Source organism: Eutrema salsugineum, unplaced genomic scaffold (genome assembly GCF_000478725.1).
Source record: "Eutrema salsugineum unplaced genomic scaffold, Eutsalg1_0 scaffold_14, whole genome shotgun sequence".
Taxonomy (NCBI): Eukaryota; Viridiplantae; Streptophyta; class Magnoliopsida; order Brassicales; family Brassicaceae; genus Eutrema; species Eutrema salsugineum.
Genome location: NW_006256877.1, coordinates 7,482,267 through 7,498,178, shown reverse-complemented (window position 1 = coordinate 7,498,178; position 15,912 = coordinate 7,482,267). Strand labels below are relative to the sequence as shown.

At 42.2% G+C, this 15,912-nt stretch overlaps 1 non-coding gene across 1 annotated transcript; it reads left to right on the top strand.

Annotated features, from left to right (window-relative positions):
* Positions 1-4,322: 4,322 nt before the first annotated feature.
* On the top strand, positions 4,323-4,429 carry LOC112088798. The gene has a single exon (XR_002900734.1). It is a non-coding gene; the product is annotated as a small nucleolar RNA R71 (small nucleolar RNA).
* The last annotated feature ends 11,483 nt before the right edge of the window (positions 4,430-15,912 follow it).

Genomic DNA, 15,912 nt, shown 5'->3' with positions numbered 1-15,912 from the left:
GGCCGCGGGTGGAAGTGTTGGCCAGCTGGTTTACGAGACATCTTGCTCTTCGCGTATCTTTTGATTGAACCGTTGGATTGCCAAGCTGTAAAGTGCACTTGAAAGCTGATACTTCCATCTTTAAGGTCTCCAAATTTGAGCTGGATCAGACGGTGAGAAGGCCTTCAATCAGGGGTGAACTTCTGACGGTTTGACTCTGAGCTGAAATCTGGTTTTCTGTCCATTTTGTTAAGCTTTTTCCTAAGTTACCTGAAAAGAGTCTTGGAACTACAAATACTAGAAAAACGTGATAAAAGTACTTAAAAGCAATTAAAAACATAGAAAAAGTATTTCAAAACGATCCATAAAAGTGGTCAAAATACGGTGTTATCAGCGTGCTGAAAGAAAGCCAAAGCACGCCGTTTACGACCCGAATCACCGATTCCCGATATGCACTTAAGTGAAGTTCAATCTTCCGATGTATACAGGCAACTCGGACCCAAGCCAATTTATGACCGCGTTCAGCATTCAGATGGGCCGAGCACGATTCACCCCCGAGAAGAAAGATGCCGGTTTCTGTCAGTGCAGCTCTCGTTTGGTTCTCCAAATTAAAAGCGAACTCGATTGACAGCTATCAAGCATTGTCGACTGCCTTCCTCAAGAGATACATGATGTACGCCCAAGGCGCAGTTTCCAGTGCCGATCTCTTCCAGATCAAACAGGGCGAAAAAGAATCCCTTTGATCTTTCATCGGCAGGTTCAATGCGATCGTTTCTCGTATTACCGTGACTGACGAAGCATCACTATCGGCCCTTCGGAATGCCCTACGAATTGATACGTAGTTTCGAGACAGCCTCAAGTTCAGTAAACCCGAACTCTAGAAGACGCGCTTCACCGTGCCACCTTATACATCGAGGACGAGGAAGAAAAAGAGATTGCCTCGCCAGCAAAAGCGACGCCAAGGCAGCAACCTCACAAAGAAATCCCCAAACAAGATTATCAGGAACATCGACAATAACTATCGAAGTGACAATCGTTGAGGAGCGACATACAACATTAGCACTCAACAACAACAGAATCGCCAGTATCAAAACCAATCAAACACGTAGCTTCTTGTCCTTCCTTTGGCCAAGTACTGCTCCAACTGCGAAATCAGATGCATATGTCATAACCTCAAAAGGAAGGGACCAGTCTGGGGCTTGGACAATTGGTGCACTGACTAATGCATCCTTGATCATCTTGAAGGCCTCTTCACACTCAGCATCAAAGATGAAATCAACTTCTTTACACAACATCCTTGTCAAGGGTCTGGCTATTCTTGAGAAATCTTTGATGAATCTTCTGTAAAACCCTGCATGCCCAAGGAAACTCCTTATCCCTTTGACTGAAGTTGGAGTTTGCAGATTCACCATCACTTCCACCTTTGCTCTGTCAACCTCTAAGCCCTTCTCAGATATCTTATGCCCAAGTACAATTCCTTCCTGCACCATGAAGTGGCATTTCTCCCAATTCAACACCAAGTTATGCTGCTCACATCTCTCCAAGACCTGTGACAAATTAGAGAGACAATCCGAGAAGGAGGAGCCATAGACACTAACACCTCCACCTTCTCTTCAATGATGTCAGAGAATATATGCATCATGCAACGTTGAAATGTGGCAGGGGCATTACAGAGACCAAAAGGCATGCGCCTGTATGCAAATGTGCCATAAGGGCATGTAAATGTTGTTTTCTCTTGATCTTGGGGATCTATGGGAATTTTAAAGAAAACCGAGTACCCATCAAGAAAACAAAAGAAGGGGTGGTTTGCAAGCCTCTCTAACATCTGATCAATGAAAGATAAAGGAAAATTATCCTTCCTAAAGGCTGCATTGAGCTTTCTATAGTCTATACACATTCTGTGTCCTGTTACAGTGCTAGTAGCTATCAGCTCATCCTTCTCGTTTTTAACCACTGTGATCCCACCCTTCTTGGGCACAACATGTACAGGAGATACCCATCTTGAGTCAGAGATTGGGTAAATTATCCCTGCCTCAAGAAGCTTGAGTATCTCCTTCTTAACCACCTCTTTAAGGTTTGGGTTAAGACGTCGTTGATGCTCAATAGAGGACATAGATTGGTCCTCTAGGTGTATCATGTGGGTGCAAATGTCAGGAGATATCCCTCTAATATCAGCCAAAGAGTATCCTATGGCTCTCCTGAACTTTCTTATCTCACTAAGCAATGCACTCTCTTGATGCTCTAATAAGCTATCATTGATGATTACTGGATATGTGGAGTTTAAGCCCAAGAAGCCCAAGAGGCTTGAGCTCAACAGGGGGTTTATCAGCCTCATTCCAATCCTTGTCCAAGCTGCATTGGCTGGTGTCTGATCCTTTGATAGCCAAAACCTCAGAGCCACTTTGTTCCAGTTCCAAAAACCTTGTCTCAGGACCCAGCTCTCTAGCATTGTCCAAATACAACTTGTACCCTTCCCTTGCTTCTGCTAAGAGCCCATTGTCTCCTTGTTCTTGAGTTAGAGCAGCTTGAAGAGGATCCTCAGTGTTCAGCTCCTCAAGGAATTTATCAGCCAACTGATCCATTGTCTCCACATAGAAGCATTGACCTTCAATGGTGGGTTTCTTCATCATCTCATTCACATCAAACTTGAGATTCTCAGACCCAAGTTGAAGCTCTATTATCCCACCTCTCACGTCAATAATAGCTCCTGCAGTGGCTAGGAATGGCCTGCCCAAGATAAGAGGATCAACTGGTTCCTCATCCATTTCCAGTACAACAAAATCAGTTGGAACCTCAAAACCACCTATCTTGACAGGTAGATCTTCCAACATACCAACAGGCAATCTAACTGATCTATCTGCAAGGATAAGAGAGATCCTTGCAGGTTTGCAAAAACTCTAAAGCCCTGCTTCTTTGCTACGGAGAATGGCATCAAACTGACTGATGCTCCCAGATCACAAATACATCCAGAGAATAGAAGAGGTCCAATGGCACAAGGGAGTGTGAAACTCCCTGGATCAGTCAACTTTCTTGGAATGGACTTCTTCTGAATGATAGCACTGCATTCATGACTTAGTACCAGCATGCCTTGAAGTTCTTTAGTCTTGTTCAGAATGGCATCCTTCAAAAACTTACCCATCTTTGGCATCATTAGAAATGCATCAATGAGAGGCATTGTGAGTGGTGTCTCATTGAGTGCCTTCTCAAATACAGCTCTTGCCTTGTCCACATGTTGCTTCTTAAATCTCCCTGGAAATGGGAGCTTGGGTTGGTATGGAGGTGGTGGCACATATGTCTTTTCTGGTTCAGGTTCCTTTGCTACCTCTTTACCCTTTTCTTTCCTTGGTTTCTCAGCAACTTGATCATCTTTTAAGGCTGCCTCCCCCTCAGTTTGATCATTGTCCTCAATGATCACATTGTTGTTCTCAATACCAGGTAACTCCTTTCCACTCCTTAGTGTAATGGCCTTAGCATATTCCTTGGGGTTGGGTTCAGGTTTTCCAGGTAGGTGGCCTTGGTTCCTTGAGCTTGAGGCCTGGTTTTGCTTCAATTCCTTGATTTCCTGCTGCATGGCTGCATTCTGGCTTGCAAATATTTGTTGACCCTGAAGCAGTTGTTGCAGAATACCAACCATATCTGACCCTATCTGTGGCTGCTGCTGAACCGGTGGTGGCTGGAATTGGTATTGAACTGGCGCTTGTTGTTGGAACTGAGGTGGACCAAACCCTGGTGGTGCTTTTTGCTGCTGTGACCTGAAACCAGTACCCTGAAATGGTTGCTGTTCCTGATCAAAACCCTGATTCTGAGCAAACTCATTCTTGGGTTGAAAAGACCCTTGAAAGTTATTCTTGGGAACAAAGTTCTTTGGAGCTTGAGAATGGGGATATACCTGGTCTTGTGAGTTAGCTACATTGGGATTCCTGTAAGAGAGGTTCTGATTTGCATTGCCATACTGATATATTTGGAACCTCTGATTCCCAATGTAGTTAAGCTCCTCCTGGGTTAGACCTTCTTCACTTATGTTCTCAAAGATCTGAGAAGGTTCCTCATACGCTCCTACAAAGTGCATTGGCTTTTGAGTGGTGAATTTCAACTTGTCCAATTCACTCCTCAACTCCTTAACTTCTCTAGTGAGTCTCTGTTCTGAGCTTGAACCTTCAGATCTATTTGATCTGTCATAGTCTTCACCATAAGTGTCATTGCTCATTGCTAAGTTCTCCACTAGCTCTAAAGCAGCATGAATCTCCTTTCCCAGAAAGTTTCCATTGGAAGCAGTATCCAGCTGGTTTCTAATCTTGGGAAGAGCTCCTCTATAAAGTGTGCTGAGAAGAGAAGCCTCACTAAACCCATGGTGTGGGCATTGGTTGGTGTAGCTCCTGAATCTCTCATATGCTTCACCAAAACTCTCATTGCTGTGCTGAGTGAAGCTAGAGATTTGGTTTCTCAGTTTTGCAGTTCTGGAGGGGGAGAAGAACTTAGATAGAAAGGCCTGCTTGCATTGCTCCCAGGTTTGAATGGAGCCTCTTGGAAGATTCTTCTCCCATTGGTGGGCTTTGTCACCAAGACTGAAGGGGAATAATCTTAGCTTGAAACTGTCCTCAGAAACTCCATTTATCTTTGTCAGGTCACACATCTTATCAAATTGGTCCAAGTGTTCCAAGGGATCTTCCATTGCTAATCCATGGAACTTTGAGTTCTGAACCATATTCAACAAGGATGCCTTCACTTCAAAGTTGTTGTTTTGCACAGGTGGTGCCTGAATTCCAGCTCCATACTGATGAGCATTGGCCCTGTCATTCTCTCCAACATAGACCTGTGGCTGCTCATATCTCCTTTGCTGGTGTTGGAAGGGCTGATGTTGGTGGTGCATTTGTTGTCTTTGCTGTACATTGGCCTGATGCCTCTGTTAATGAGCTGGAGCTTGTCCTTGGGGGACATAAGCTTGCTGTTGATGCACCTGTTCCTGATGAACATTACCCTGATGTAACCCTTGACCAACTCCATTAGCAGCTGCATTACCAGCTCCATTACCCTGAGCTTGTTGCTCCTGAACCGGTTGTTCTATGTCAACCACATGCTCTCTCTGTTCTTCCATATCAGCCTGATCAATCTGTCTTCCACGCCTGTCCCTTCTCCTTCTTGGTACCAAAAGATTAATGTTGTCGTTGAGAGGGAAAGGTGGACCACAGCTTCTTGATCTGGACCTGGTGTTCATGCACCTGAAATCACAAACAGAACTTGAAAGTAATCAGTAAAAACAAAAAATAAGCACTTGATCTCAAGAACAGATCAGAGCTTAATGCTAAACACTCCACAATTTGGCAACGGCGCCAATTGATAGACAAGACATTTAGGTATCAGGGCTATCAATCCCTTTGTCAAAGTAGCATAAAAGAGGTTGTCAATCCAGGAATGTGGTGATAGACACTAAGCTATGTGATCAGTTTCTCAATTCAAGTAAACAGGTGAGGTATTTTTGATTAATGACAACTACAAACTTAAAACAAGATTAATGACTAAAGAAGTGATCAAACAAAGAACTAAGCAAATGACAAGTGATGTGAATATGAAATGATGGAGGCATGAGATTCTAGACATGATAGTTGGCTAGGGTGCTTTGGTGCTAAACTAGAAATGCTAATGACAATGATGAGACATGATTCAAATGATTAAGAACTCTAATTTAGATTAATCCTCTCATGAAGGTATTAACCCCTACACTAATCCATTTTCAAACCAAATCATCATTTGTGAAATATGAATCAGTGAGCATTAATAAACGGTTCTAAATGATATTCAAGCAAATAACAATACATCATCATGCAGCAAATGCTGAAACGTCTAATACAGCTCTTTCAGGAATTTCATCAAACACTTTTGGTGCATGAAATTCCCAGAATCTAGATCTCAAGTGATGTGCAAGGATCTAGCCTAGAGAACAGCTGTTTAGAGAGATGAATCAATGAATCTAGCCCTAAGCACTCCTAATCTAACACTTTAGCACCCTAACCTACACATCTAGAACCCCATTAAGGTGACTACTCACTAATCATACTAATCTCTCTTAAACCTTTGCAAGTTGAGAAGATTGGCATGATTAATGATGAGAAATAGAGATGGAGAAGATGGATTTGCAGCTTTAAACACAAAGATCTCTTAAACTCTCTTGATTAAACACTCAAAAATCGATATTTCTCTTCTTAAGTGGAGTCTTTTCACCAAAGAGGCAAGAGACAAAGAGAATAAAGCTTAGTCTTTGGAAAAAAACCCTAAAAACTATTTATATGTCTCTAAAAAAGAACCGGGTCAGCCCGAAACAAACTGGGTCCTGACCCGGCTTTAGTGGATAAAGTGACGAATGTGCGAGTTGGTCAAGAGTCTCCCAGGTCGCATGCCCAAGTCGCATAGGTGAAGAAACTGTTTTGTGAGACTTAAATCCCTTAGTCTTAGCCGCACGCCAAGTAGATGTGTTTTGCAAGTCTTTGTGCGGCTTAATCTTCTTCTTCTTCAACTCGCATGATCAAGGCCAAATCTGGGGAAGGTATGTATGCAACTTGGTCATCCCTTAGTCCCAAGCCGCATGCCCAAGTCGCACAACCAAGGAGAGGAGCTTGAACGAGATAAAACCCTGTAAACTCAGCCACTTGCCCATCTAGGTGTGAATTGCGAGTCTTTATGCGGCTAAGTCTTCTCTGATCCTTAACTCGCACGACCATGTAGCAGGGGCCTTCAGGGATGTGTGCGGCTTGGTCTCCATTACTCCCAGGTCGCAGGCTCAAGTCGGTGTAGATTGCGAGTCTTCGTGCGGTGTAGTTCCAAGCGCGGCCAACTCGCATGCCTAAGTCGCACGGTTGTGGACTTAGCATTTTTCTTGCTCGGAAGCCTCAGACCTTATCCAGTGATAGCTTACCCGCACTTCTCAACTCGCAGCTCAACCTCCAGGAATTTATCTTCATGCGTTGCGAGTTAACCAAGTCGCAAGACCATCTCGCAGCATTCAGGGCTCCTCGGACCACTTCACATTCATAGAAGAGTAACTTCCAGGATACTGGTCCGAATGGTGTGATTCCAGTTTCAGTGGACATAAGACTCATACATATTCAACTTTGGTGAAGGAACCTTCGGCGCTTGGGAAGTGGAAGGTTTCCTGGGGGGTCATCTTCGCAGTGCATTGACAAGATCAGAAAGAGGCCTCTAGACATGCGTCCCTTCAGGAAACGTTATCTTCTTGCTCATAGCTCCGAATTGAATGATCTCAGATGTTCTAGAGATAGGAATCAAATATATCGGATCCTAATGAAGGCCCTGTAAACTGAATCGGTCTAGAAGTGCATCGTCCTTCGCATTCTTCGGAGCTCATCGGGTCGGTCCAAAATGGCAGCGAGACAGGCGTGCCTTCCGACGAGCTCTTAATGAAGTGGAACCATGATCCAATATTCTCCAACTTTGATGAAGCACCCGACAGCTGAATTGACCGGCAAAACCTTCCGGTAACTCGATTTCTGAGATGTGTCTTTACCCGGAAATTTTGGCCGAGAAACCTTAGCAGCGGTACGCGTTTTGGCCGAGGGGCTCACTCGGGGTACATGAAAATCGCCGATAAAAGTCGCCTGCGGTACGTGAGAATCGCCGAGAACCTCCAAAAACCCATTTTCACCATCTATCAAGCCCTGGTCGCCATTTCTCTTCCTGGATTCACCTTTTCAACTCCAAATAGCTCCAAATACACCTGATAAACACTCTAAACATGCAAAGACTCATTGGGACCTAGTGCAACTCCTAAGTCCTAAAACAAACCCTAAAGACCTAAAATGCATGAAATAAGATATGATTTGGAATAAAATATACAACCTAAATGATGCAAATTATGAACATATCATTAACTTGAGGTCGCTCTTGGTTCTGGTTACCCTGAGCATGTCCCTGATTGACCTGAGCCTGTTGATTTTGAATTCCAATCCCATTACCAGCTCTTTGACCGTGATCAGCTTCTTGAGCCTGATGCTCATTCCCAACTTGCTGATCCATCATTCCTAACCTTTCCAAGTGAACTGCTCTTTCTTTTTTTTTTTGAAAGAATGTAAAATTTGTATTCAAATAAAAAAAAAGTCGCTTTTACATCAGAGATGCTTCATTTACATTATCAAAAGTGAAACAAAAACAGAGGCTTTTAGCGTCGAGTTGCGAACCAGAGCTGGAGAGTGTCCTCGAACTTCCGATCACCCATATCCCGAATAGATTGGAGTCTACAGCGCACAAATTTTTCGACATTGTGAATCAGACTGCAGGCTGATCGAGGTTGTTCTCCGTGACGCCGGTCGTTTTGCTCTCTCCAGATACAATGAATTGCAGCTTGAAAGGAGTATCTGAGCAAGAACAGAGTACCGAGATCGAATTGGGTGACAGAGATAAGCTGTATGATATCCTGCCAGATAAGAGTGAACCTCCCTTTGAGCAGGTCCTTCATTAGAGCTGTCCAAATTTCCGCAGAGTAGGGACACGAGAAGAACAAGTGATTTCGAGACTCCAATGGAGAGTTGCAGAAGATGCACGCAGGATTGACTCCGACGTTCCACACTTGCATACGATCGCCCGTCGTGAGCCGGTTGTGGACTGCAAGCCAAGAGAAAACCGAGAATTTGGGCGTGGAGTGCTTGAACCAGATACCCGAATGCCAAGTGTTTTTAACTGATTCAGTCCGAATGAGAAGCCATGTACTTTTCAAACTGAAATCTGCTTTGAAAGATCCTTCCTTGTTTTTCCACATAGTAACGTCTGCTGTATCCTGCTTAAGCTGTGTTAGCTGCACTCCCAACACATTCTCCACTTCATTAAGAACATCGTTCCTATGATGGTGGTGTCGTCGTGGAACCAGCGAAGCAACAGATGCGTTTTTGGGAATACCCAAATCAATCATTCCTCTCGGTCCAGTGAGGTCTATAAGTCGACCTAAATCTGACCATGTATCATACCAGAAACTCGTACAATCTCCATTTTGAATGTCCATTCTATGAAAAGAACTCGCAAGCTGCCGATATTTGAGAATTTTCCTCCACATCCATGAACCGGTTTTTGTCTTAGCATCTACTGACCACAGAGTACCTTGCCGAATTAGATAAGTTTGGATCCACTTGACCCAAAGAGAGGGATGAGACGAGACTATTCTCCATATCAGTTTTAAGCAGCAAACCGTGTTTATCTCCTTTAAAGGCCTCAATCCTAAACCGCCTTCTGCTACCGGTCGACAGACATCTTCCCACGCCATCTTAGCTTTTCTTGGATTGAGATCAGGTCCTGACCAAAGAAAAGCTGAACAGAGTTTTTCGATTTCTCTGATACAATCACTCGGGAGACGAAATGCCGAAAGCCAGAAATTGGTGATGCTGTATAACACAGAGCGCACTAACTGAAGACGCCCCCCAATTGAGAGAGCTCTCGCAGTCCAGGAACTAATCCGTTTACGAATTTTTTCCAGCAAAGGCTGATAATCATTTCTGGTCATTTTCTTAGAGAGTAACGGAAGGCCTAAGTAGCGAACTGGTAATTGGCCAGTTTCGAAGTGGAATCTGTTACTAAGTTCAAGACGAACTGAATCTGAAACTCCAGCAAGGTAGATAGTTGACTTTTCCATACTTATCCTTAGACCAGACATCTTTGCCAATTCCTCTAAAACCTTAACTATACCCTCAACTGATCGCACCTTTCCATCTGTTAGAACCATAATATCATCTGCGAAGCTAAGATTAGTTAGCCCGATATTCTTGCACTTGGGATGAAAACCAGTTTGCTGAATACTCGCAGCCTTATCTAGCATTTTTGACAGCACATTCATACTGATCACGAACAAGTAAGGCGATAACGAACATCCCTGCCGTAAACCCCGTTTGCTGCAAAAAAAACCTGCAAGTTCCCCATTGACTTGTACTGAGAAAGATGTTGTAGTTATACAAAGCGATATCCAGTAAATGAAAACCTCAGGGAAGTTCATAGCTTTGAGAGCGTTAAGAATAAACGGCCATTGAACTGAGTCGAAAGCTTTCGAAATGTCGATCTGGATTGCACAACGAGCAGAAACGGTGTCCTTATGATAATCTTTGACTAGCTCCGTAGCCAAGAGAAGATTTTCGAGAAGGAGCCGATCCTGTATAAAAGCCGACTGATTCATAGCAATAAACTTAGGCAGGATCTTTCTCTTTGTCTTTTTTCTTGGCTTCTTGTGATCATAAACCTGAAAACAAAGATAGAAGTTGAAAAGTACTCAGTAAAACAAAAAGGTAAAAACTTGATCTCAAGAACAGATCAAAGACTAATGCTAAACAATCCACAATTTGGCAACGGCGCCAATTGATAGCCAAGAGTTTTTAGGCTCTTAAGGGCTATCAATCCCCTTTGTCAAAGTAGTATAAGGGGTGTCAATCCAAGAATGTGGAAGCTAGACACTAGACTATATGAACCGATTCTTAATTCAAGAAAACAAGTGAGGTTTGGTTTGAACTAATGATTAGAACAAGAAACTAAAAAATATTAAGAGAAGATAACAATGATAAACAAAGCAAACAAAGACAAGCAAATAACAAAATGATGATGTATGCAGTATGATGAAACTAAGGCCTTAGACAGGATATTGGATTAGGGTGCATCAATGCTAAACCAGGGAGCTAATGAACCAATAATCACACAAAGCCATTCAACTTAGAACTCAGCATTAGATTAATCCTCTCATGAAGGTATTAACCTCTACACTAATCCACTTTCATACCAAATTCCCATTTGAGAAATATGAATCAATGAGCATTAAACATCAGTCTAATATGTCATTCACACACAAAACAATCATTTTCATGGTCTTGATGCATAAACCTCTAATTAGCTTGGTTCAGGCATTTCATCAAACACTTTTGGTGCATGCAATGCCTATGATCTAGACCCAAGTGATGTTCAATGACCTAGCCATAAGAATAGCTAATTAGAGAATGGAAGATGCATGATCTAACTCCTAAACTCCCTAATCTAACATCTTTGCACCCTAATCTACCTATCTAATACTTTATGAAAGAACTACTCACTAATCATGATTAACACACTTAATCCTTTACAAGATGTGATGTTAATCATGATTAGAAGCTTTGAATGATGGAAATAAATGGAAAAGAAACAGCCTTTGATGATTCAAGACGTGATATCTCTTCCCAAAATCTGGGTTTTTCACAAAAGAGGCAAGGGAAACTAAGAGAGAAAATGAGATAAAAGATGAGATCTAGGGTTTTTCTCCCAAAAAACTATTTATACTAAGGGTCTTGGACCAGGTCAGCCCAGGACAAACTGGGTACTGACCCGGCTTCAAATGGGTCATGTCTCAAGTGTGCGACATGGTCAGGTGCTTCCCAAGTCGCACAGCTATAGAAACAGGCTTGTGCAACTTAAATCCTTCAGCCCTAGCCGCATGCCTATCTAGGTGTAAACTGCGAGTGTTTGTGCTGTTCAGGCTTTCTTCTCTTCAACTCGCACAACCAAGACGCATTCTGGAGATAATATGTGTGCGAGTTTGTCATCTTTAGTCCCAAGTCGCATGCCCAAGTCGGTGTAATTTGCGAACACATGTGCTACATGGTTCCACTTCATGTCCAACTCGCAGGTCTATCTTGCACAGCATTGTGGACTTAGTCAAATTTGATTCTGGAAATCTCTATCTTGCTCAGAGACTCCTTACAACCACCTCTAAAGTCGCAACTTGTTTCCAGAGTATGAACATTCATGGGTGCGAGTTAATCAAGTCGCACACCCAAGTCATATCATTTCTCATTTCCTCGGAGCACTCCGCGTTTGATGCATCATAACTCCTGGAATACTACTCCAAATGGCTTGATTCAAACTCCTGTGGCAAGGACGCTTAATTATATAAAATGTTGATGAAAAGTGCAAGTGCTTCAAAGGGATGGAAGGGTTCCTGGAGGATTGATCTTTGACGTGCATTGCACGGGTCCAAATTGGCTTCTAGACATTCGTCCATTCCGGAAATGTTATCTTCTTTCTCATAACTCCAAATCGAATGATCTCAAACGTTTGGAAAGAGGACTCAAATATATTGAATCATGATGAAGGCACTGTAAGCTGAATCGGTCTGGAAGTGCATCGTCTCTCACAATCTTTGGAGCTCACCGGGTTGGTCTAAAACTAGCGACGAGACATGTGTGTCTTCCGGTGAGCTTATCTTTCAGCTCCCTGATCCAAATGCCTCGATTCTAACTGTTCCGAACTCTTGACTCACTTATCTCCAACTTTGATGATGACTCCGACAGCTGAATCGGACGGAAAGACCTTCTGGTAACGTGATTTCCGAGATGTATCTGCACTCGAGATTTTTGGCCGAGGAACTTAACCGCGGTACGTATTTTTGGCCGAGAGAGCTACCCGCGGGAAGGATTTTGGCCGAGAATCTTCGGCCATCAGTACATCATTTTGCCGAGAAACCCAAAATTGCTCCTTTTCACCATTTTTGATCATTTCAACTTCATTTCTTCATCTGAATCACATCCTCCACTCCAAATAAGCTCCAACAGCAACTGTTTAACACTCCAAAACATGCAAAACTCTCTTGGGCCTAACGTAATCTCCTAAGTCCTAAAACAATGCTTAAAGACCTAAATTGTGTACAAACGAGACATGATTTGGACTAGAATATGTACATTAAATGATGCAATTTTTGAATATATCACATACGGGGTTGAGCCCTTCACCAAGCTTGGAGCTAAGGACGTCATCTGGTTCGTGGAGTTGGAAGATCGAAGTTCGGACCAGTGAGCAAGAAGTTATGAAGGATTTGGTGCAAGCGGTCTACATTCATATCGAGAAGGAGTACCGACCAAAATCTGGTCGGTATTACCTTGGAACCTTGACGTTTTTGGCTGGCTTTTGGAAGCCAAATTGCCGAAGAATTATCGAGATGCTGCACCGACTGAATTCTGCTTGGTATTGATCCCCTGAAGCTATCCTTGACGCCGCACCGAGGTGAGTTCAGCCGGTGTAATGTCTCGGTGTAACCAGTCTCAAATCGCCAAAGAAATATCGACGTCCTTCACTGGCCAAAATCACCTCGATACATTCTCGCTTCATGATGTTTTTGTGGGCCTTTTTGGGCCAAAACCTAGTTTGTCCTAGGTTGGCCCAGCAAGAAACCCTACCCATATATATATTTTAGGCATTATCCAGCAGACTAAGCTTTATTCTCTTTGTTTTCTTTGCCTCTTTTGTGAAAAACCAAAACTTTGTAAGAGAGATCTTCATTTTCTGGGTTGAATCAAGAGAGTAATTAGGGTTTAAAAGCTGAAATCCATCATTATCCATCATTATCTATCATCTCCATATTCATCTTCCACCCCTTTGTGAGTTTTAAACAGAGAGATTGAGAGATTTCTGAGTTTAAAGCTGCAAACCCATTATCATCCATCTTCTCCATCTCCATTTCTCATCATTAATAATGCCAATCTTCTCAACTTGCAAAGGTTTAAGAGAGATTAGTATGATTAGTGAGTATTTTAGCTTAATGAGGTTCTAGATGTGTAGGTTAGGGTGCTAAAGTGTTAGATTAGGAGTGCTTAGGGCTAAATTCATTGATCCATTTCTCTAAACAGCTGTTCTCTAGGCTAGATCCTTGCACATCACTTGTGATCTAGATTCTGGGAATTTCATGCACCACAAGTGTTTGATGAAATTCCTGAAAGAGCTCTATTAGAGGTTTAAGCATTTGCTGCATGATGATGTTTTGTTATTTGCTTGAATGATCTTTTATAACTGTTTCTTAATGCTCATTGATTCATATTTCACAAATGATGATTTGGTTTGAAAATGGATTAGTGTAGAGGTTAATGCCTTCATGAGATGATTAATCTAGATTAGAGTTCTATATCACTTGAATTATGTCTCATTATTGTCATTAGCATTCCTGATCTAGCATCAAAGCACCCTAACCAACTATCATGTCTGGAATCTCATGCTCCCATCATTTCATATCATCTCATCTTGTTAAGTTGTCATTGCTTGCTTGTTTATTTGATCATTAATCTTTGTTTTAGTTTCAATCTTCTTTTAGGCATTAGTCACAAATAATCTTCACCATTTGCTTGAATTAAGAAACTGTCTTATATTCTCGTGTCTACCACACATTGGACTGATAAACCCTTTATGCTGCAACAGCTAAGGGATTGACAACCCCTATTTAGAGCTTAAAAACCTCTAGTTATCATCTTAGCTTAAACTTTTCAAACTAGAGTCACGGACGTATGAGTACGCCACTGTTGTGATCATAGACAACTATCTCTCTACACCCTGACCAGTAGGTTTCCACTCTGGCCCTGGAAGAGAAAAGATGCATTATGTTTAAGACTCGTCAGCATTCACAAATCGCCCATAGGTAGGTTTCCACTCCTATGTTTGTTTTGCCCTCCCAAACTAGATCTGACACCGGATGAACACTTTCGTGTCACCAAGCATCTGGATCATATTGTAGTTCATGATGCTTCTCTCATGCAGTAAAAATAAATTCAGAAGAAAAAGTTCTAAGATTTGGCTTCAATAGCTCATGGAATCCTCATCGAACATATAAATCCCCATCGAAAATCCCTTAGACCCAACAATAAAACTTCTCAGACATGATGAACGAAATCAAAAACATAGTATTGAAAAGTAGAGCAATAGTCGAAATTGAAAAAGAAAGAACAAGGGTTCAAGAGATAGATCTCTCTCTCCCTAAAAGCTAAAGTATAAAAACAATAAGAAAACAAGACGGTGTAAAAGGTGATGACACAAATTAGGGTTCCTAAGACATGTATTTATAGTGCTCAAGATATCTCTCAGCGTCACTTTGGGTTTCTCCAAATAAGGGAATCATTTTGGGCATAAAAAATAGGCCTTTGAGTTTGGAGTTGGCTGGCTGCGGTCAAGATGTGCGTGGCTGTGGGGAATGGATTGCTGGCCGCGGTCGGGAAGCCTCTGACCGTGGTGAATGGCTGTTGGCGGCGGGTGGAAATGCTTGCCGGCTGGTTTACGGGATATCTTGTTCTTCGCTTATCTTTTGATTGAACCGTTGGATTGTCAAGCTGTAAAGTGTGCTGGAAATCTGGTACTTCCATCTTTAAGATCTCCAAATTCGAGCTGGATAAGACGGTGAGAAGGCCTTCAATCGGGGGTGAACTTCTGACGGTTTGACTCTGAGCTGAAAATCTGGTCTTCTATCCATTTTGTTAAGCTTTTCCCTAAGTTTCCTGAAAAGAGTCTTGGAACTACAAAAACTAGAAAAACGTAATAAAAGTACTTGAAAGCAATTAAAAAACATAGAAAAAGTATTTCAAAACGATCCATAAAAGTGGTCAAAATACAGTGTTATCAACTCCCCTAGACTTATGCCTTTTTTTGTCTTCAAGCAAAGCAAAAGTCTAAACTGGTTAAGTGAAAACAAACATAGGAAATGCACAAATCTCAGAGACATGAACTCCTAAACTAGGACCAAAGATCGTGCATCAATCCACAACTTAGTCTAGAAAATTCTCACCAAGACACAAAAGATACTAGTCCACTTTTTCCGTCATGCAAAACTTAAATAATCTAAATCTTGATTCTAGTCAACTAGCTCTCTACATTCATTAAGTGCAATAGTGAATTCTCATCAAAGACATCATCCAGGGTAGACGGCGTTTAGCATTAAAGGACTGTTTAACTGGTGGAGTTAAAGTGTTTCGGGTTACCTGATGAATCTGGAGGATGCAAGATAATATGCAAAACTGCAAGAGAGATAAGGACATGTTGATGACCACAATTTTCAGTCACTTCTTCTTGCCAAATGTTGTTGCATAAACCTCCCTCCTTTGTTGTGAACAGCTATTCCCCCAGACTTAGATTCTTTCCGGGAATCAGAAAATGATCTCCAAAACTCCATAA